Raw genomic sequence first — 21683 nt, 5'->3', positions numbered from 1 at the left:
TAGGAACGTTATGCTAACTATAAAATAACGTTCTAGTAACGTTAAGCAAACTGGACATTTTAAAGTTCTTGGAATGTTCCAAATAAACGTTAATAGAACGTTATATTTTTAATTAAATTTAGGTTGCTAGAACGTTGTAGGAACGTTATGCTAACCATAAAATAACGTTCTAGTAACGTTAAGCAAACTGGACATTTTAACGTTCTTGGAATGTTCCAAATAAACGTTAATAGAACGTTACATTTTTAGTGAAAATTAGGTTGCTGGAACATTGTAGGAACGTTATGCTAACCATAAAATAACGTTCTAGTAACGTTAAGCAAACTGGACATTTTAACGTTCTTGGAATGTTCCAAATAAACGTTAATAGAACGTTATATTTTTAATTAAATTTAGGTTGCTAGAACGTTGTAGGAACGTTACGCTAACCATAAAATAACGTTCTAGTAACGTTAAGCAAACTGGACATTTTAACGTTCTTGGAATGTTCCAAATAAACGTTCATAGAACGTTATATTTTTAGTGAAATTTAGGTTGCAAAAACGTTGTAGGAATGTTATGCTAACCATTAAATCACGTTCTAGTAACATTAAACAAACTGGACATTTCCACGTTTTTGGAACATTCCAAATAACGTTAGCAAAACGTTCCCAGAACAAAAATTTGTTAGCTGGGATATAATTTAGTTCAAAGGGAATCAAAGATGATTCAATAGGGAATTTGAACAGAATCGCTGTTTTACGGCTGTTCAGAGTCGACCCATGATTCATTAACCCTTTAGAACGTACGATCACACCGGTGTGATTTGTCTTGGCTGATCCCTGGAGCGTACGATCACACCGGTGTGATTCGAACGTTCGCCGCATCACGTCATCAGCTGCTGAATTCAAATCTGTTTTGGCGCTTTTGCTGGCTCTGAGCCAGATCCGACGCGCTGAGTGCTTGTCATATTATCACAACTATTAAGTGTTTTCAACCATATAATGCTTATTTTAGGTTTCAGATATTTAAATACACATAAGTACTAGCAAAACCATGCATTTATAGTTTGTAAAATACACACTGATGTCTATGGAAGCGGCAATAATGATCCTACAAATATATTCTGACAACATATTTTATTGATATCATATACAGATTATGTAGGTAACTCTAAAGTTCACTCTCCTCTTCTCCCAGCTCACCAGAGACTTACTTTAATGTCTTTCGGGAGGAGAGGATGCATTTGCGTGTGTTAAATTCCACAGCTCGGATTCAGCGCGAACAAACATGGCGGCGCCCATCACCCGGTATAGAATAACTAACACGGTCATAATAAAAGTGTTTGGACTTTTAAATAAATTTACTTGCACATATTTCGAAATCGGAATATCAGATATTTCATAATATAGCGAGCATGCTTGTAAATATTAATGATAAAAAAGGGAAAACGAAATAAAAGCGATCCATGTGTCTTACAGTGCTATTGTGGCTGCGGTGTGTCACATGACGCGTCGCCATGGAAACAGTAATGCCAACATTCTAAAATAACGGTCGCCTAAAAAAAAACTCACTCTTTGGGGTTAGATAGAATATTTTAAACTCACGTGTGAAAAGGTTAAACAAGCCGTGTAACAGAAACTCTGCAATGGATATTACTATCCAGAATATAGTGAAACACTATTAGCACAGTAGCAAAATCTGCAGTTTAAGACATTAACTTGTAAGCACAAAACACAAGATACTTATCTTTTCTAATAAAAATATGATTTTATTGGATAAACCTAACACATACAAACTAATCTAACATAAACACACGCATTCACACAGGTTGCAGAAAGAGAAAGTGAGGAAAGAATGAGTTTAAAGGAATGAAAATATGAAGTCCCAAGTTTATAGCAATATGTGCAATTGCTTAGACCTGAACAACCATCAATCACTTAATTAACCCTCGTATTGAGTCTCTCAAAGAGGTTATTAAACTTTATATCACATGCACCAGTTCAGTGAGAATCTGGAGGTTGTACTTGCGTTGCCTTTGTATCGAGGGGATTCCTTTCGTGCGTCGTTCCAAAAGGGGTTTCGCGGGGTTGCTGATTGGATGGGAGTTCGGTTGTCGCTGGACATGACGTCTTGGGCGTTGGCTTGAGGATGCGAGTTGTGCGCTGTTAAAGTTGAGGTCAGCGAAGACGTTTAGGTCGGTCGTGGCTTGCACAAAACTTAACTAGAACACGAAACTCTCAACGGAAAGAAATAAAAGAATTAAAGTAAAAGACAGAAGTGTAATGATCTCCTCATGTTTCCTTTAGAGGAGCACTTGGCATGCTGGCATGCAGGCCAGGGAGCGTTCAAGAAGAACGCTAACAGCATCGGAACGCGGAGTAGGAGTGAAAGAGGAAAAAGAGAGATTTGATGGTGTCCTGAGTTTTTAAACTCAGCTTTTGGACACATCCCAAATGGTGTCTTGACCAATTAAAACATTGTCCTAACTCAGGGGACTGTTAGTTTCTCCTCCCAACCATAAATCACAATGTTCCCTTCCGGAGGGAACTCTACGCTGCGTCCTGGTGGACACTATGGGAACTGCCTTCAGCATGACCGGTTCTGAAACAAGCTATAGAACAACGACAGTGAACTTGACACTGGCCGGTGCCAGCCTATGACATCATCAACAGGCGCCTGCTAGTATAAAAGCAGGTGCCTGAGAGCACATTACCATCTTTTTGTCTTCAGAGTCCTCTGTTCTAAACGAGTGAGTACAGCGATGCCTAGAGAGAAACTGTTTAGGAAGTGTGCGGATCCGTGTCAGAGAAATCTGACACCTGATGATGCACACGACCTCTGTTTGGTGTGTTTAGGTGTAGAGCACGCGCACTCTGCTCTAGAAGGAGCGGAGCGCGTTCATTGTGAGAGTTTCACTTTGAAGAAACTCCGTTCTCGTTTGTCTCTTTTGTCTAGGGAATTGGGACATCCATCCGCCCCACGCGGCTCGGGTCCCGCGGCGGCTGAGGCTGCCCGGCGGCTGAGATCGCGGGGATCACAGGTGGAGCTGGCTGACGAGTTTGAGAGAGGGTTTAATCTCTCGCGCACATCAGCCGGAGACGAGAACGCGCTGCTAGCGGAAGATGTGCTGTCTCTCACATCTTCCGATCCTGCAGCGAGTGCTCTTTTGGCTTCAAGCCAGGGCGAGCAGGAGGCTGAAATGGAACAAGATGAGCTCTCTGAGCCCATGCAGCCTGCCTGCCCCGCATATGAAGAGTTGATGTCTGTTATGGACCGCGCGGCTACCCCTTCAGTGGAAGCCCGCCGGGGAAGAGGCCGCCCGAGGTAGACTAGACGAGTGGCTTCTTCCCGGCCATAACAAGCCAACTCCCGTGAGCCTCCCATTCCTTCCTGATCTGCATAAGAGATCGAGAAGGAATGGGACAGGCCATATTCAGCCTGCATTCACAGGCATCAGCATGTGAATTATGCTGATGTCGAGGGAATGCATGGGCGCGGATATGTGTCGATGCCTCTCGTTGAGCAGACGTTTGCGAATGATCTCTCAGCGGGAGGGACATCAACCCTGAAGGCTCCGACCCTGCCATCCAAGCCTTTGAGAGAAACATCTCGGTTGAAAGGCAGGGCATATGCGGCAGTGGGTCAGGCTGGTGCTGCTCTGCACACGGTGGCAGTGTTGCAGGCGTACCAGGCTGATCTACTGAAAGATCTGGACCGAGGTCTGGGGCTTTCCCCGGAGGAGGTGGCTGAGCTGCGCCACACCACGGAGAGACATCTGTGGGTGAACCTGGCGGACATCGGGGAGAAAGAGAAACGCTTTCTCCTCGATGCGCCGGTTTCGCCATCTGAATTGTTCGGCACATCCGTCGAGGCGGTGGTCGAGAAGTTCAGAGAGGCGAAGGCGCGCTCGGCGGCTTTTAAATCATGCATCCCTCGCCGGTCCACGCCCCCACCTGAACACCGGGGAAAACCAGGCCCGTCCTGGTCCAAGGGCCAGAGACGAGGCCAGGCTGCCAGTGTGGCCACTCGGGGCCCTCCCCCCGGGAGGAGTCGGTCCCAGAGGAGGCGTGATGCACGGCATAGGAGAGGGGATCTAAGGGAGACGATCCAGCGCCGGCGTGGCGGCAGGCCTGGATCGGGTACCTAGAGTCTCCTCTCCGGTTCCCCTCACGTCCGTTCGGCTACCTGCCGCTCCTTTTTCCCCCTCGCCAAAGACTCTGGGGCTGGGCCGATGATGAGATTGATACTCAATCTGTTGGCCCGGTATGTGAACAGTAAAGACACTTTAATAAAATATTCAAGTGTGTATGTGTATGTTTTCTTTTGTCTACCAGCTCCGCTTGGGTGATTGTTATTGCAGTTTTCGAGCTCCTCTTGAGTTCTACTGCCACCAAGTGCCGAGTGTAGCCAGGTCTCCCCTCGTTTTATAAAAGAAAACAGTGTGTAGAGACCTCCACTCGTAGAAATCCCCTCTTGGGTTAAGCGTTGTCAGGTTTGAAACCTCCGCTAGAGTAAGCTTGGTATAGACATGATCCAACATACATATACATACGAGAATATGTAATAAAAAACCCTCTTGAGCGTTGTTAAGCTGCTTCAAGCGAAAAAAAAATAAATCGCTCTGCTGAAGCCTCCGCTCGCTCAAACCCTGCTAAGAGTAATACTCTTTTTGCATGAGTGTAGTCAGGTACCTTCCCTGTGTATTCATATACACATATGTGAGACCTCCACTCCTAGGAGTTTGTGTGTTAGGGTGAACAGAGCGTCGTCAAGGCTCCCTCTCTGAGAGAGAGATGTTTTACTGAAGCCTCCGCTCTCTTTAAAAAGCCCCGCTTTGAAGTAGAAATCTTATATATTTGGCTGTTAGGCCCCATTCTGGGCCTCGCTAAATTATTTTCTGGTATTGTGACTAAAACCCAATCCGCCAGAATTGAGTGTAGCAGGCCTAGAAGGCCACCTCTCTGTGAAGTCCTCTATAAAGAGAGACATATAAAGATAATACTTCTTAGTGTTGAATGTAGCCAGGTCATTCTTAGACCTCCATTCATGAGAGCTTTTTACTGGGTTGAGTGTCGCCAGGCTCCCTCTGTGTGAGGTATTTCTGTTAAGCCTCCACTCTCCAGAAATGCAGGCCGAAAACACAATATTGCAGCTCTACTTTCTGTATATGAGCCCTTTTCGTGGACCTGTCACTACAAGCGTTGAGTGTAGTTAGGCCTCCCTTCCTCGAGAGGGTGTGTATACCAAGGCCTCCACTCGATAGAGCTTCCTCAGCTGAGCGTCGTCAGGCTTGTTACGCTCGAGAGAGCTTGTAACTATCAAAGCCTCCCTCACTGAAAGCTCCGCTTCCGGGTTCTGCTATCGCCCGGGAATGACACAGGTGTCTTCCTCGCGAAATGTTTAGAGCACCTCCTCAAAACCACGTTAGTGGTGTCTACTCACGCAAGTTGTTTTGAGCATTCCCTAAAATCCACATGAGTGGTAAGTGCACTACTAGGCACTTCATTAAAATCCATACTTATGGTAAGGATCCCTCCCGTAAAGGCAGGGTCCTTCTTTAAATCCTTCACGGGTTGGACCACGCAGGGTAATCCTCCGTGCCCATTTTCGAGTTGGTTCCAAAACCCTTAAGTTTTTTCAACTCCTTTGATAAGCACAGTGTAATAGGTCTCCCCTCTGTCACAGCCAACAGTACTGAGACCTTCACTCTCACAGTTATAGCAGCTAGCAGGCCCATGGGTGCCTCGCTGACTATTTTTGGGGGGAGTGCAGTCTTTCACTCACCAAAAACTAGTGTTGTAGGCTTCTCTCCTTAGAGATGCAGTCTCGGAGCCTCCACTACACAGAGCTAGGTGATAAATGCAAATTTTTCATTATTTGCTCTACTGTGAGTATCTGCCATTTTCTTGAGCGTCGAGTGTAGTCAGGCCTCCCCTCGCCTAGAGCGTTTCACTTGAGGCCTCCACTCTGAAGAGTTTCCCTAGGGAGAGCGTCGTAGGCCTCCTCTCGCTTTAGAGAGTCTTTCTGCTGAAGCCTCCCTTCTCCAGAAGCTCCGCTTTCAGGCTCTGCTATCGCCTAGAGACTGCAGTCTGGTGATCCTCTCGTTATGCTCTGGGCACCTACTTAAAACCACATTGGTGGTGTTTACTCACGCAAGTCCTTGAGCACTCCTTAAAATCCACATGTGTGGTAAATGCGCTCACGCATTTTCCTCAAATCCACGTTGGTGGTAAAGGTCTTCCCCCACTGGCGGGTCCTTTTCTAAATCCTTCACGGTGTCGAGTATAGATAGGTAGCCGAGCTAGCCGTGGCAGGTCACTGGGCCCCAGCGACTCTCGCTGAAGCAGGGGTGATTTTCCTTCTTGACTCCTCATTCAGTCAGTTTGATCACTTATCCCTCGGCATGGCAGCGTTGGTATAAACGTTCCCATAGTGTCCACCAGGACGCAGCGTAGAGTTCCCTCCAGAAGGGAACGTCTAGGTTACGTATGTAACCCCTGTTCCCTGAGGACAGGGAACGAGACACTGCGTCTCGGGGCCATGCCTCGGGCCCTGCACATACCTCCGTCCGACAAAAAGATGGTAATGTGCTCTCAGGCACCTGCTTTTATACTAGCAGGCGCCTGTTGATGATGTCATAGGCTGGCGCCGGCCAGTGTCAAGTTCACTGTCGTTGTTCTATAGCTTGTTTCAGAACCGGTCATGCTGAAAGCAGTTCCCATAGTGTCCACCAGGACGCAGCGTCTCGTTCCCTGTCCTCAGGGAACAGGGGTTACATACGTAACCTAGACGTTATCTTATCAGTCCCACGGGTCCCAACTTTCCCGCTCTTGGCAAAGTTAAATTTGGACATGATTTCGGTAACAAGACTAAAATACATTTTACAAAGAATTGAATTATAGAAACATTTCAAGAATGCAATTTCGGGTTCAACCATACCAAACACCAATATAAACCATTAAACTATTCAATAGTTATCAAAAAGGACATACACAATAAGTGATTAAAACATAATAGACAAATGTGTGAGTTACATAAATGATAGGAAATTATGCATAGAAATTATGAGTTGCTCATGAGTCCCTTTTAGCATAATTTTGGGTGCATATATATATATATATATATATATATATATATATATATATATATATATATATATCAATGGGCAGTTTTCTGGGAATGTGAGGGTCTGTTCTCTAAGCTGGGAGGTCAAAAGTTTAGGGAAGGGAGCTCAGTCTCTCAGTCTTTTGTCCTCCGGGGGGGAGTCCACCAACCCAACTCTAATGATCGTCATGTGATGTTCAAGATGTGCATCTCTTTGACAATTAATCTTGGTTACTTGCTCCAAATTTGACAATCTACAAGGGTCCTTTTGTGTTAATGTTGCAAGTTCCTAGTTTTAAGCTTCTAGTTACTTGGTTGCTTCAGGCTGGCAGACACTAGAGTGTCAAATGACGAATTTTACGACAGGGGTCTGGTCTTGCTGGAATTTGTGGAGTTTGAGGCTGTAGAAGTGTTTTTACTTCTAATCGAATCTCCTAAATTGTCTGATTCACGCTGAAATCCTACAACGTGAAGTCTAAAACAGTGGTGTGTGTGCACTGCAATTTGACTTTGTTAAAAAACAACTTAAGAAAACACATCCAAAGACGGCACACAGAATGCAGGGAGACTGTATCAGCAAAAAGACATTTACGAACCCAATGTGTGGATGACAAAAATGGAATTTTTGCTGTCGAAAAGTCTTTCCATGGTGCATCCACTCCAATTCATGTAGTGAAAAATACCTGGGGACAGTCACAAAGGTCTGAGTGTGAATTGTATGAGTGCTGCATTTCCAGAGACTTCGCCCACAGAAGTGGTATTCGGCCATTTGAGTGTGACCACTTGCAGTCTTTATCCTATGGTCCACGTGTTAGTCAAACACAGACTGAGCTTTCAGAAGACACGTTCTGTGTGATGGTTGACCAGAAGTGGTTTGGAGAAGCAAGGAAGCAGCAGTTAATTAATCTAAAAAAAGAGTCTCAGGCCGAAGGAGTTTAATTGTCTGTGTCTATACAAATAGGTGATCAGCTCCACAAATTACATGTGTCTGTGTATGAAAAAAAAAAACGCTCCTATTACAGTAGACTTGGCAGAGTAATGGTCTCGTATGATGTCAAGAAAAACTCCTGGCACTGCCCTTGCTCAATGCCAAGAAAATCTTGCATTCACAAAGCTGTTTCAAAGTGGCATCTCTATTACAATCACAAAGACTTGTTCAAGGAAGTGAAAAGTGTGGAGGAGGTTCCTCCTGAATCTCCTGAAAGAAAAATTGATGACAACAGCTATCCACCATCTCACACAAAAATCCAAGAAACTATTCACTGCATGCTGGCAAACAAAAAGCTACCTAATGAGCTTCCAAAGACTATACTGGATTTTTCCCGTGATGCAAAATCCAACCAGTCCTTCTCTAGGCACCTGGTGCCCAGAGAATTGAAATGTGTGAAGTGCACAAACCAAAGTTTAAGTGATCCCATTCTCATCACTAAAGATGCCAAGATCCTTACGTTTTCTGGTGTCGTCCATGGTATGTATGATTATTATGACGTTTAATTAACATGCTTTCAGAAATTTTCATACAGACATTTTCATAGATATTTAAGATTAATGCATTGGTTTACTTTTTAGGAATATCTACTTACTACAGAGAATGTACAAACTGTGGAATAATTTACAGATACCAGGAGTGGTCAGATGGAATACACAATTTTAATGATCACATACTGTTGTCATTGCACTTGTGTGTCTTCCTAAGAAATTCTGTACAGGTAAACCACAATCTCAAATTGTTTTGGGCTATTGATCTCACTCATTCAATGTTCAATTTTTTTTCTTAACTTGTTGAATTTCAGAATAGTACTGCAGTAAGCAGAATAATGGAAATACTAGATGCAACCGAAGGTGGTCCTTTCCCAAAACACGAAGTCGTTCTGCAAGCTTACTTGCATTTTGAAGCCCTGACAGATTTAGACTACCACTACAGTTGTGTGTCTTGTGGGCACTTCCCTAGTGTGGTTATAATGGATCCACACAAGAAGGGAGCCTTTTGTCAGTATTTTGTCCTGTCTTGTTCTGTTTTCCCAGTGTTTTTTCTCCCTATGTTTCTAGTTTATATGGTTTAATCCTTGTTCTCCCCCTTTTGGTTTTGTCTTGCCCATATTTGTATTTCCCCCTCGTTAGCCTTGTTAGCTTGTTTGTAACCACGCCCTGTCTTCAGAGTATTTAAGTCACTACCCCTTGTCCGTCGTTAAAGTTACATGGTTTCTGTTTGCTCTGTGTTCATCTTTTACATTCTTAATAAATATTAGTGTTTATCATTTATTCCGGTTCCTGCTCCTCCTTCATCTGCACTCCTCATCCTGCTAAGCGTGACAAAACGACGGACCAAACAAGAAAATGAACTGGAAAATATCACTCTAGCGACCTCACTCCCTCCTTGCCTCCCTCGTGTCCCCAAGTCCTCCTAAACCCCACAATGGTCCTCAGCCCAGTACCTCAGGCTTCCTCTCCGCATTCAAGCCCGTCAGCCGCCAAGCCAGCGTCAGCTCACAAGATAGCTGCCACGGCTTCACGCAAGATGGCTGCCACGCCAGAGTCTGCAAGCAAGATGGCTGCCATACCAGAGTCTGCAAGCAAGATGGCTGCCACGCCAGAGTCTGCAAGCAAGATGGCTGCCACGCCAGAGTCTGCAAGCAAGATGGCTGCCACGCCAGAGTCTGCAAGCAAGATGGCTGCCATGCCAGAGTCTGCATGCAAGATGGCCTCCGTTCCTGGGTTCCTGGCTAAGATGGCCGCCGTTCCTGAGTTCCCGGCCAAGATGGCCGCCGTTCCTGAGTTCCCTGCCAAGATGGCCGCCGTTCCTGAGTTCCTGGCCAAGATGGCCACCGTTCCTGAGTTCCCGGTCAAGATGGCCGCCAAGCCTGAATCCCTGGCCAAGATGGCCGTTGTTCCTGAGTCCCTGGCCAAGATGGCCGCCAAGCCTGAGTCCCGGGCCAAGATGGCCGCCAAGCCTGAATCTGCACCCAAGATGGCTACCGCCAAGTCAGAGTCTCCGCTGGTTCCGCCCAGCCTCCCTGAGTCTCCGCTGGTTCCGCCCAGCCTCCCAGAGTCTCCGCTGGTTCCGCCCAGTCCTCAAGTGACCGCGCCGCCAGAGCTCCCTCCAGTGACCGCGCCGCCAGAGTGCCTTCCAGTGACCGTGCCGCCGGAGCGCCTTCCAGTGACCGTGCCGCCGAAGCGCCCTCGAGTGACCGCTCGCCCAGAGCCTGCTCTCCCAAAGTCTCCGCTGGAGACGCCCAGCCCTCCAGAGTCTCCGCTGGGGTCGTCCAGTCCTCCAGAGCCCGCTCGCCCCGAGCGCCGTCAAGAGCCCGCTCCTCTAGAGCGCCGTCCAGAGCCGACGCCTCCTCCAGCGCGACCTCCTGCTCGCCTTCCAGAGTCAGCGCGCCCTCCAGAGCCGGAGCTCTCTCCTGCGCGCCCTTCCGTGCTCTCCTGGGTGGACTATGCCCTAGGTTCCCCCAAGAAAAATTTGGGGGGGGGGCTACTCCCCTGATCAGCCATGGCCACCTGGACTGTTTACTCGGCCATGGCCACCTGGACTGTTTACTCGGCCTTGGCCACCTGGACTGTTTACTCGGCCATGGCCACCTGGACTGTTTACCCGGCCATGGCCACCTGGACTGTTTACCCGGCCATGGCCTCTTGAACTATTGACCCGGCCATGGCTTCCTGAGCCCCCAGATCCGCCATGACCTCCTGGACTGTTTACCCGGCCATGGCTTCCTGAGCCCCCAGATCCGCCATGGCCTCCCGGACTGTTTACCCGGCCATGGCCCCCTGAGCTCCCAGACCCACCATGGCCTCCCGGACTGGTTACCCGGCCATGGCCTCCGGAGCTCCCTGATCCGCCCTGGAGACCACCCCTGTATCCTGTGGTTCCTGTATCCCTGTCTAGTGGTCTCCAGGGCGCCTTTTGGGGAGGGGGGTGTAATGTCAGTATTTTGTCCTGTCTTGTTCTGTTTTCCCAGTGTTTTTTTCCCCCTATGTTTCTAGTTTATATGGTTTAATCCTTGTTCTCCCCCTTTTGGTTTTGTCTTGCCCATATTTGCATTTCCCCCTCGTTAGCCTTGTTAGCTTGTTTGTAACCACACCCTGTCTTCAGAGTATTTAAGTCTGTGTCTGCTCACTACCCCTTGTCCGTCGTTAAAGTTACATGGTTTCTGTTTGCTCTGTGTTCATCTTTTACATTCTTAATAAATATTGTTATTAGTGTAAATATTAGTGTTTATCATTTATTCCAGTTCCTGCTCCTCCTTCATCTGCACTCCTCATCCTGCTAAGCGTGACACCTTTAGCATGCCTGGTATGTTTACCATTAATTCAAGATTAAACATTTTAAATAGTTTAATGTTTATTTATAAATGTTTTATTACAGATTTGATCATTTAATTCTTTATAGTCACATTCGCCTTATTTTAATTTTGATAAACAAATGGCCTTTCATAAATTACATGTATATTTTTTGTCTAAAAAGCAAATTCATAAAAGTGATCATGAATTTAAGTGAATCCTAAGTGAATCCCTGAAAAATGGTGTGTTGTATGTTTCATTTTATGAAATTGTTTGATTGATTGTAGTGAGTGAAATTAACCCCCCTCCACCAAATGGCTGTGTGGATATTGAGAAGTTCTGGGAGGCAGTTACAGTAGAGATGATCAGCAGAGGTTTTTATACAAGTATGTCTTGCATACCTTTTCAGATATACAGTCTTTTAACCAGGTTTATTTCTTCACTGCAGTTAAGATTATTTTATTATTAGGTTAGATGAAGAACCCTTTCATTGTGCAGCCAAGCTACAACTTTTGGGCTCCTTGGAATGGATTGCATACTAGGTCGTCCAACATGGTTTTCAATACGGAGTATGCCAAACTTCAAGTTTCACAAGATTCAAAAGAGGATGATGTACCGCTCACAGAAGAAAGGCTTTCTGATGAGCTGCTAAATCTCAGGGTATGAGATTTTTTGTTGTTGTTGTTGTTGTCGTCACTCCACTATTTTATGTATTTATTTTCTATAGTGATGTATAAGAAGTCTTTTGACATTTCTTTTTTGTGTAGATTGAGGAAATAAGGGCCCTTTGTAAGGAATGTGGAGTTGATCACAAAGGCTCTAAAATGGATTTAGTCATCCTCTAAAAGAGATGATGTCAAATTGAGTTGTCATAATCCCGGTCTGTGTGTGTTCTGTGTCTGTGTTTTAAGGACTTTTGTTTTGTAGTTTTTGTGTCTCATTGTTTACTGCTTCCCTGCCTCTGTGCTTCCTCATTTGTTGTCATGGACACTCATTGCACCACACCCACTCCCCTGTTAGTTTCTATGGTTACCAATTAGTTCATTACCTCTGTCTTGTGTATAAATCTGTGGTTTGTCAGTTGTTATATGTGTAATGGTTGTCTCTGCCCTTGTCTGAGTTCCTGTTCCCTCTGGATTTTATTGTTTTGTCACGGATTCCCAATAAACTACTGCATCTAGATCCTCTTTCACCTTGTATCTTCCAGCAACGTTACAGAACAACTGACCCAAAAATGGATCTAGCAGGAAGTTTGATCAACCCCGTAAGTGTGCTCTGCAGCATATTCAAGACGGCCGACCCATCGAATATTATGTGAGGGAGTTTGTCAGATATAGGCATCTGGCACCGTGTGATGATACCATGCTGAAGGAGTGTTTCTGGAGTGGACTCGACCCAGAAATCAGTTTCAACTTACTTGAAGAAGACCCCAGTTGGACTCTCACACAATTCATCAACTTCGTCATGTCACATTGTAAATCTCAGTTTACTGTGGGTATGGCAGCCCCTCCAGAGCCTGTTCACAAGATGGTCGTCCTTCCCGAGTCTCCTCACAAGATGGCCGCCCTTCCAGAGACAGTTCCCAAGAAGGCCGCCCTTCCCGAGTCTGTTCACAAGATGGCCGCCCTTCCCGAGTCTGTTCACAAGATGGCCGCCGCCCCAAAGCCCGTTCATAAGATGGCTTCCGTTCCTGAGTTCCCGGCAAAGATGGCCGCCACGCCAGAGCCTGCTGCAAAGATGGCCGCCACGCCGGAGCCTGCTGCAAAGATGGCCACCACGCCAGAGCCTGCTGCTAAGATGGCCGCCACGCCAGAGCCTGTCGCAAAGATGGCCGCCACCACGCCAGAGCGTGCACCCAAGATGGCCACCATGCCCAAGCCTGCACCCAAGATGACCGCCATGCTCGAAATTACTAATGAAATGGTGGTTGCTACATCACACCCTCACATTCTCGTGACTTATCAGAGGCTAATATCAAGCTTGGAGGACCCACCACTGCTGTCAGCTTGATCAGTCGGTCTCTTACTATCAGCACCAGCCAAGCCAGCGACTGCTAATGCTACATCAGCCAAACCAGCATCTGCTAAAACTACGTCAGCCAAGCCAGCAACTATACCAGTCACGTCCAGTCAAGTCATAGCTTCCCCAGCCACACCAAATCAAGTCACAGCTGTTCCTTCACTCCCAAGCCACGCAGAGCCAACGCTCCCAAGCCACTTGCCCACAAAGCCGATGGGCCTTCCATTAACCACCGTACTGCCCACGATGGCCATCGCCATTTTGAGTGTGTGGGCTGCACACTGCGTCTCAGAGGCCTCATCTGTCCACATGTCCGCTGCGCCTATACCTCTTTCGGAGGTGGCATGCATAGCGGAGTTCCCTGCTCTGCCAGCTCCATCAAGGCTCCCTGCTCTGCCAGCTCCGCCAAGGCTCCCTGCTCTGCCTGCACCGCCAAGGCTTCCTGCTCTGCCTGCACCTTCAAGGCTCCTTGCTCTGCCTGATCCGCCTAGGCTCCCTGTCTGCCCTGTCACGGCTATGGAGGCAGCGTGTTCCCATGAGCTCTCAGCTTCTCTCCTTGCTCTGTCTGTCTCCTCTGTCTCTGCTCTCCCCAGCTCCCAGTCCATGACGCGGCTGTCTATCCCGCTCTGGAGGGCTTCTGTGCCTCCTGTTCCGCCCTGGAGGACTTCTGTGCCTCCTGTTCCGCCCTGGAGGGCTCCTGCGCCACCTGCTCCGCCCTGGAGGGCTCCTGCGCCACCTGCTCCGCCCTGGAGGGCTCCTGCGCCACCTGCTCCGCCCTGGAGGGCTCCAGCGCCTCCTGCTCCGCCCTGGAGGGCTCCAGCGCCTCCTGCTCCGCCCAGGAGGGCTTCTACGCCTCCTGCTCTGCCCTGGTGGGCTCCTGCTCTGTCTGCTCCGCCTTGGTGGGCTCCTGCTCTGTCTGCTCTGCCCTGGTGGGCTCCTGCTCCATCTGCTCCGCCCCCTGGTGGGCTCCTGCTCCGTCTGCACCGCCCTGGTGGGCTCCTGCTCCTTCTGCTCCGCCCTGGTGGGCTTCTGCTCTGCCCTGGTGGGCTCCTGCTCCTTCTGCTCCACCCTGGTGGGCTCCTGCTCCTTCTGCTCCGCCCTGGTGGGCTCCTGCTCCTTCTGCTCCGCCCTGGGGGACTCCTGCTCCATCTGCTCTGCCCCGGTGGGCTTCTGCATCGCCCTGGTGGGCCCCTGATCCATCTGGCCGCCTCTGCCCTGATGTCTCGGTCTGCTTCAGTCCCCTGTTTGTCTTACCTCATGGACCTGGCCCCCCAGCCCGCCCCCTGTTCTGCCTAAGCTCCCCCCCCCCCCGGACTTGCGTTTAGAGCGTCTGGAAGCCGCTCCTTTGAGGGGGGGCTATGTCATAATCCCGGTCTGTGTGTGTTCTGTGTCTGTGTTTTAAGGACTTTTGTTTTGTAGTTTTTGTGTCTCATTGTTTACTGCTTCCCTGCCTCTATGCTTCCTCATTTGTTGTCATGGACACTCATTGCACCACACCCACTCCCCTGTTAGTTTATATGGTTACCAATTAGTTCATTACCTCTGTCTTGTGTATAAATAGTCCTTGTGTTTCCTCTGGGGTTTGTCAGTTGTTATGTGTAATGGTTGTCTCTGCCCTTGTCTGAGTTCCTGTTCCCTCTGGATTTTGTTTTGTCACGAATTCCCAATAAACTACTGCATCTAGATCCTCTTTCGCCTTGTATCTTCCAGCAACGTTACAAGAGTAACCTACAACAAGGTTTTTGAAAAAGTGTGGGGTGCATCTGGTAAGTCAAACACTACATGGTGTAATTTTTCACTGAAGTATTGTTTACATTGAAGAGATTTTTTGATTTTAAAAATTGCTGTTATAAATGTTTAGAGACAAACAGACAGTTATTTTAGGGGATTTTGATTTAACTTGTTTCTCATTTTAGGTGGATGGGCTGTTATAACTTGCCCTTGTGGAGTTGTCTATTCTGTGAAATTAACATCAGAGCTGAGAGCCCTCGTGATTACACGGACCTCCTGCTTTCATGGAAACATACCCCCAACGTTACTGTGTATGACTACCCTAGAGGACTAGCCTCACATGCAAACCAACGTTCAAAGAAGTTTTTCCATCCTTTTGAAGGTCGTTTAATGGATCCATCTAAAAAAATATCAAAAATGCGTCTGAAAATGATTTGGAAGTCCATTTGCCATGGCTTAACCACCGAAAGGAACCAGCTGATCAAGATGGTCACCCTGTTACTGGTTCATGTGACCATTATGTGCTTTGTGATGTTTTCCATCAGAACAATGGTAAGGACATTAGGGATTGCTTAAGGAATATTGGCCTTGTCCCTGAGCTTGCTGGAAGAATTAACAGCCTGAAAGCTGAGCAGATTTTTGCAGACATGAAGAAAAAAACTATTTCCTGAATATGATGAAACCATCATCACATATTTTCCTTGCCAGAAATATTTTGCACCATAAAAATGTTGCAAGGAACAATAATGTTTTGGAAAACCTAAGAAAAATGACCAGGGAGAACACTGAATTACAGTTTGATTGTAATGGAAAGATAATTTTGGGTAATTTTTATCATCACTGCATGCGTGTGCGTGTGCGTGTGTGTGTGTGTGTGTGTGTGTGTGTGTGTGTGTGTGTGTGTGTGTTTTGTGTGTGTGTGTGTGTGTGTGTGTGTGTGTGTGTGTGTGTGTGTGTGTGTGTGTGTGTGTACTAGGTGTATCCATGTCCATGAATCCACAGTCCTCCAGCGCTGTTGATGCTGGAGTATGCCGTCAGAAGCCAGGCTGTTGCGCTGGAAACTTCAGTCGTCTGTGATTTGGAGAGTGTGTGTGTGTGTGTGTGTGTGTGTGTGTGTGTGTGTGTGTGTATGTTTGTGTGAACTAGGTGCATCCATGTCCATGAATCCACAGTCCTCCAGCACTGTTGATGCTGGAGTATGCCGTCAGAAGCCAGGTATGAAGGGGCTGTTGCGCTGGGAACTTCAGTCATCTGTGATTGAGAAGTGATAATAATAATCTAGTCATTTTTCTTTCTTGTTTTCTTCCTTTTTTATAGCTATTGTCCAGTCACGATGTGAAGAGTTTATGTGTCCAAGTGTGACTAAAAACCACAAGCCCTTCTGGGAGGTGGAGGACATGCTTCCAAATAAGGCAGCATGGGGTCAACCATTGCCAGTGCATCTTCAGAAAATGGTAAACATTTGTTTGTGGCCAAACTAAAATCTTAAAAACGAGATCATGGTGTATGCATACTAAATTGATTTTGGGTTTTATTTCCAGGTTGCGAATGTATTGGATCCTAACAGTGATCCTAAGGAACATATTGTTTCTGTGGGATCAACTGTGTTGATGCGTTCTGATTTGTTGTCACTAGGGTCGTCAAAAGAAGTTGAAGCAACGGTAAAAGTATGGTAGCGTAAGAAGTAAAATGAGGTGAAAATATGAAGGGAACTGATTGTATTTGTTCTATTAAAAATATAGATTTTGAACTGCTGTCTGAGAATCATAAAGCACATTGCTTCTCGCATGGTAAGTTTTTGTTGCAAAGATTTTATTAAAAACATGATACATCACAGATTTTTATCTGGTAATTGTTTCTTTATTACAGGATATCAATGTTTATGCTGCTGATCCCTACGTCGTAGTGACCTGGCTTCCACCACTTTATAGCTGTCCAGAGTTGTCCCTTCCAGTGAGTTTTGCAAATCATTATCTTGTGAAAGATTGCACCATTTATAAATATAAACATGAGTTCCTAAGATCACTTTTCTACATAAATTTTAGGCCAACGTTAGCAATGCGGACCTTGTAGCTCTGCCTGCATGGGTACCTGGTCACTGGCTGCTGTGTGTAAGTAATAAAATTAAAATTTACAGCAAGTTGTATTTTAACTGTACCCAATAATCTAAAGGATAATCTAAGGGTGTACTCCCACTAGGCATGGTTGCCTTGAACCAAGCCCAAGCTGGATTGTTACACCACCCCATCCTTTGCTGGCCGACACTCACACTGCATGCTTACACTATTTATGATGCAACCTTCTATTTTTGTGAATAATAATAAGAAGAAAATCTAATAGACTGTCTATAAGATTTATTATTTATGCCATGTAGCGATATCACTTTATTGTGCTGCACATATCAGAGGATTATTACAAAAGCCACGGACATGGCAACACCGATGCTTTGCTCTGGTGCGGTTCACACTTACACTACATGCGTATGGTGCTGTAGCCCAATCGAACTATGCTCTGCCTCACCATTTCAAGCAGGCGGAAGTATGGTTTCACACTAGTCAAGCGAACCAGAATTTGGGACTCAAATGTGCCCGAACATGTTCGAAACACCTGGTGTGAGTACACCCAAATATGTATTAAACAGCAGGGTGTTAACTTGTTTTGCTACATTAACATTAATTACACAAAAGCCATTAATAGGGATGTTTGTATAAAGCAATGCATGTGGGTTTTGCAGATTATGAAACCAAAAAAAAAAAAGAGAAATGTATTTTCTTGATCCGAAGCAACAAGCAGCTTTTGGACCATACATTGATATATTCAGGTTACAGAAAACTCTTGAATGTGTTCAGAGATTACAGTAGTTCTGTTTTAAACTGCAATCTTTTTTTCTCCCCCATTTTGTTCTTGAACATTTATTTTGTTCATTGAAGTTTTTCTTGAGTTGCATTAACGGTGCAGTAACAAACCACAAATCTGACATTCGTTCACAAGTAAGATAAAGATGGGTTAAGTGATATTCAGTCCTTCATCCCCAAATAGTTCCATGTAATTTTTCTTCACAGGAGACTTGCAAATTTCATTGACAACTGAAAATGAACAGAGAAAACTGCAGTCACAATTGAAGTAAAACATTTTATGTAAAAACTAACAAATGTTTATTTATTTAAACACATTGCTTAATTTGCAATAAATTATGTGATGGGAATTTGTGATGGTAAAACTGATTTGTTTTAATCCAAACCTCACAGGGAATCCCAAAGCAGATGGGGGGGAATGATTGTTGGCTGTACATACTGATGGTAGGTTAAATTAATTAAATTGCATTACTTAACCATTAATCATTTTAAGTTATAACCTGTTAATTTTCTTGTTCTTTGCATTCTAACAGTATACTCTGTACATGGCGTTGGGCCTTAGATTTGATTTTACAGAGGTATGTCTCATATTACCTCATTACCTCACTTAAAGTTAATTAAACAGACATCCATGTAAATGTATATGTCACACAATATTATTATCATTATTCATTAATAATAATAATAATAATAATAATAATAATAATTATTATTATTATTATTATTATTATTATTATTATTATTATTAATAATAATAATAATATGTATTTATTTTTTTATTTTTTAGGATGACATGCCCTTGATCAGGAGGTGGTGGTGTGCTCTTATACTGGACAACTTCACTCTGCAAATGTATAGCTGGCATAGTAACTTCTTACATTAAACATTACTCTGCACTAGGGGTGTAATGATGCATTTGGCTCACATTTCGGTTCATGATACAGGGTTCATGATACAGGGTTCATGATACATGTCACAATATTTTGAACAAAATTAAAAAAAGAAAACATTCAAATAACTACAGGGGCAAATAATTTATTTTTTAAAGCATTAACACTTTCAGTAACTTCCTTTGGTGTACATACAACTTAGTAGAAACTGAAAGCATTTAAAGGTTTAAGGTAATTGTGTATGTAATTTAACATTGAATATGTGTGTCACCAATAGGATAAATAATAATAATTTATACATTTATAATTTATACATTGCGAAATTTGTTCTTTAGCACTCAGCCAACAAGAGGAGGAGGTTCACAGTACAAAAGCAAATGTCTTCAGAGAGAGATGGACAAAGCAGGTTATTCATACATGCATACATTAAGCACTATTAATTCCAAGTGTACTTTTTCAGCAGGGTGGCCATTATTTTTAGTTGTAATGGCTATGTAATTGTTAAGATGTAAAAGTATTGTGTTTATGTACTGTACTGGTCATGTGTGTTGTAGGTTGTTTAATATCATTATAAAAGGATATTAACAAATATCATGTTTGTTTTATTCAGAGCCTGCAGCTGTGACAGCAATATATCAGGTTTGTCTAAACACATTGTTGGTAGTCAGTGTTATATATTTCTCCAACAGCTTTTACATACAATTATAAACAAATATGCATGTTTATCTTTTTGTCTCACCAGCTTCCCCCAGAAATTCTGTCCGAAATTCTTAAGGAAGTGGTTTTAGAAGATGGCGATTCTGCATACCTGACCCTTTCTCTAGCATGTAGGCTGTTTTGTCAGGGATTACCCCTGACAGTCTTGTCTGTCCTGTCTCTGTTTAATGTGTCTATGTTTGTGTTGTGTCTGAGCACATGGCTTTGTCTTTGTTGTTGTCTGCCATGTGCTCCTCTTGTCCCACCTCCTTGTTTCCCGTTTCCACGCCCCCTTGTTTAGCTCTCGTTTATCTAAGTGTCGTCACCTGTGCCTTTCATTTGGTCCTCGTTTGTATGAGTGTTCTCACCTGTTCCTCGTGTATCCTATCCCCTTTATAAGCGTGCACCATCCCTTTTGTCTTTGCCAGTTCGTTGTGTATTCTACCTCTGTGTCCAACCATCTAGTTTACTGCTTGTCTGCTATTATATATTCAGTTTATTCTCTGTCAAGTTGTTTGTTGTCTTTTGTCCAGTCCAGTCCAGTCCTGTCCTGTCCTGCTGACGGTGCTCCTGGTCTGCCCTCTCTGCTAGATGTGAGCATTACCTGTGAGATCTCTACTGCGGAGTCACTTCCACTCAGGTTCCTGTCTGGCCCAGCTGCTAACTTCCAGCCTCTTGCCAGTTCTGCTCACTATTGGATTGTAGCCTGGACCGTCAGCCTGTCTTCAAGTGTTTTCCCTGCCTATTGTTTGGACTGTGTTCACCCCCCTTCCTCACCATCTCTTGTCTTTGACGTCTGTTCAATAAATTACCATCACTAACATTCTGCATTTGAGTCCTCTCTTCGAAACCCTGACAGAACGAACTGGCCAACATTGGACTCAGCAGAATGAGCATCAGAGACCTGCCACTCATCAATGCTCGAGAGGCTTGCTCGCCAGCGGGGCCTTGCAGCACTTCGACAACAGGGTTGGGACATCGGAGCATTCACCCAGTTCTTCTGGACGATGTCTAGAGGGCTCGATTATGATGACACCACCCTCAAGGACATATTGGACGATCAGAATGGAGAGCTTGGACGACCCGATACCTAAGTGGGAGATGGACAATCTCAAGATTTTAGACTACTGGGGTTTCTCAAAGTATGTCGGTCATCGCATGGAGTGGGGAATGCCTCCTCCACCACCCAGTCTAGCATGCAGCAACCACTCTACCCCACTTCCCATGCCAAGACAAGACCAAGATCCTCTTCTAACTCCAACTCAGAAGCGAAGGGCCAGAAGGAAGAGGGCTCAGTCTGCTGCATCCATTAACAACTCTGACACCTTCCCTGTCAACCTTGAGCCAGCCAAGTCTCACCCTATCAAGTCTGTTCCTGTCAGGTTGAAGTCTGCTGGGTCTGTTTCAGTCACTCCTGAGTCGGCTGAGTTAGCTGCATATACTACAGAGGATGACAAACTCACATCAACCTGTCCTAAACAGAGAAGAGGAAAGGCCCATGTAGAGTTGTCTTTGGACCCTGAGGTCTCCCATCCAGTGAGATTTTCAAGACCACTTTCTAGTGGTTTCGTGTCCTTTAGGACTGCATCTGCCCATTCTGTTATGACCAAGGAGGCCTTTATCAGGCCAGCTTCAGATGATGATGATCCAGTCAAGCTCATTCCAGATACTCCAAGGCCAGTCAAGCCTGTTCTAATCACCCGGGATCAAGTCAACTCTGTTCCAGTCACACTCGAGTCAGCCAGTCCCCCTCCCGTCACTCCAGATTCGGTCAGGTCCACTCCGGTCATTCCAGAGTCTTTCCTCATTGAATCAGACATTTCCAAGAAGGCTAAATTGACAGCTATTCAGTCAGTTCCAGTCAACACTAAGCCAGAGTTGATTACTGCCACCCCCGATTCAGTCATCACTCAATGAAGTATGCACCAAGTACCTCTGAATCTGCCAAGCCAACCTCTAGTTTACTAGTGTCTACTGAGCGCACTTCTGTCATTCAAGGATCTGTCAAGTCTAGTTTCATCCCTCAGTCTGTAAGGCCTGTTTCCTACTTGTCACAATCAACCAAGTCATCTCCTATCTCCGCTGAGTCAACCAGGCTCTCTACCTCTCTCCCTGTGTTGGT

General features: G+C 45.4%; 1 pseudogene; it reads left to right on the top strand.

Moving 5' to 3' along the window:
* LOC141325965 (uncharacterized) overlaps positions 1–20576 on the top strand; it is a 32669-nt pseudogene extending 12093 nt beyond the window's left edge.
* The last annotated feature ends 1107 nt before the right edge of the window (positions 20577–21683 follow it).

The sequence above is a fragment of the Garra rufa genome, chromosome 2, assembly GCF_049309525.1.
Source record: "Garra rufa chromosome 2, GarRuf1.0, whole genome shotgun sequence".
NCBI classification, from domain to species: Eukaryota; Metazoa; Chordata; class Actinopteri; order Cypriniformes; family Cyprinidae; genus Garra; species Garra rufa.
The sequence above is the reverse complement of the archived record's forward strand: the minus strand, read 5'-3'. Positions and strand labels throughout refer to the sequence as shown.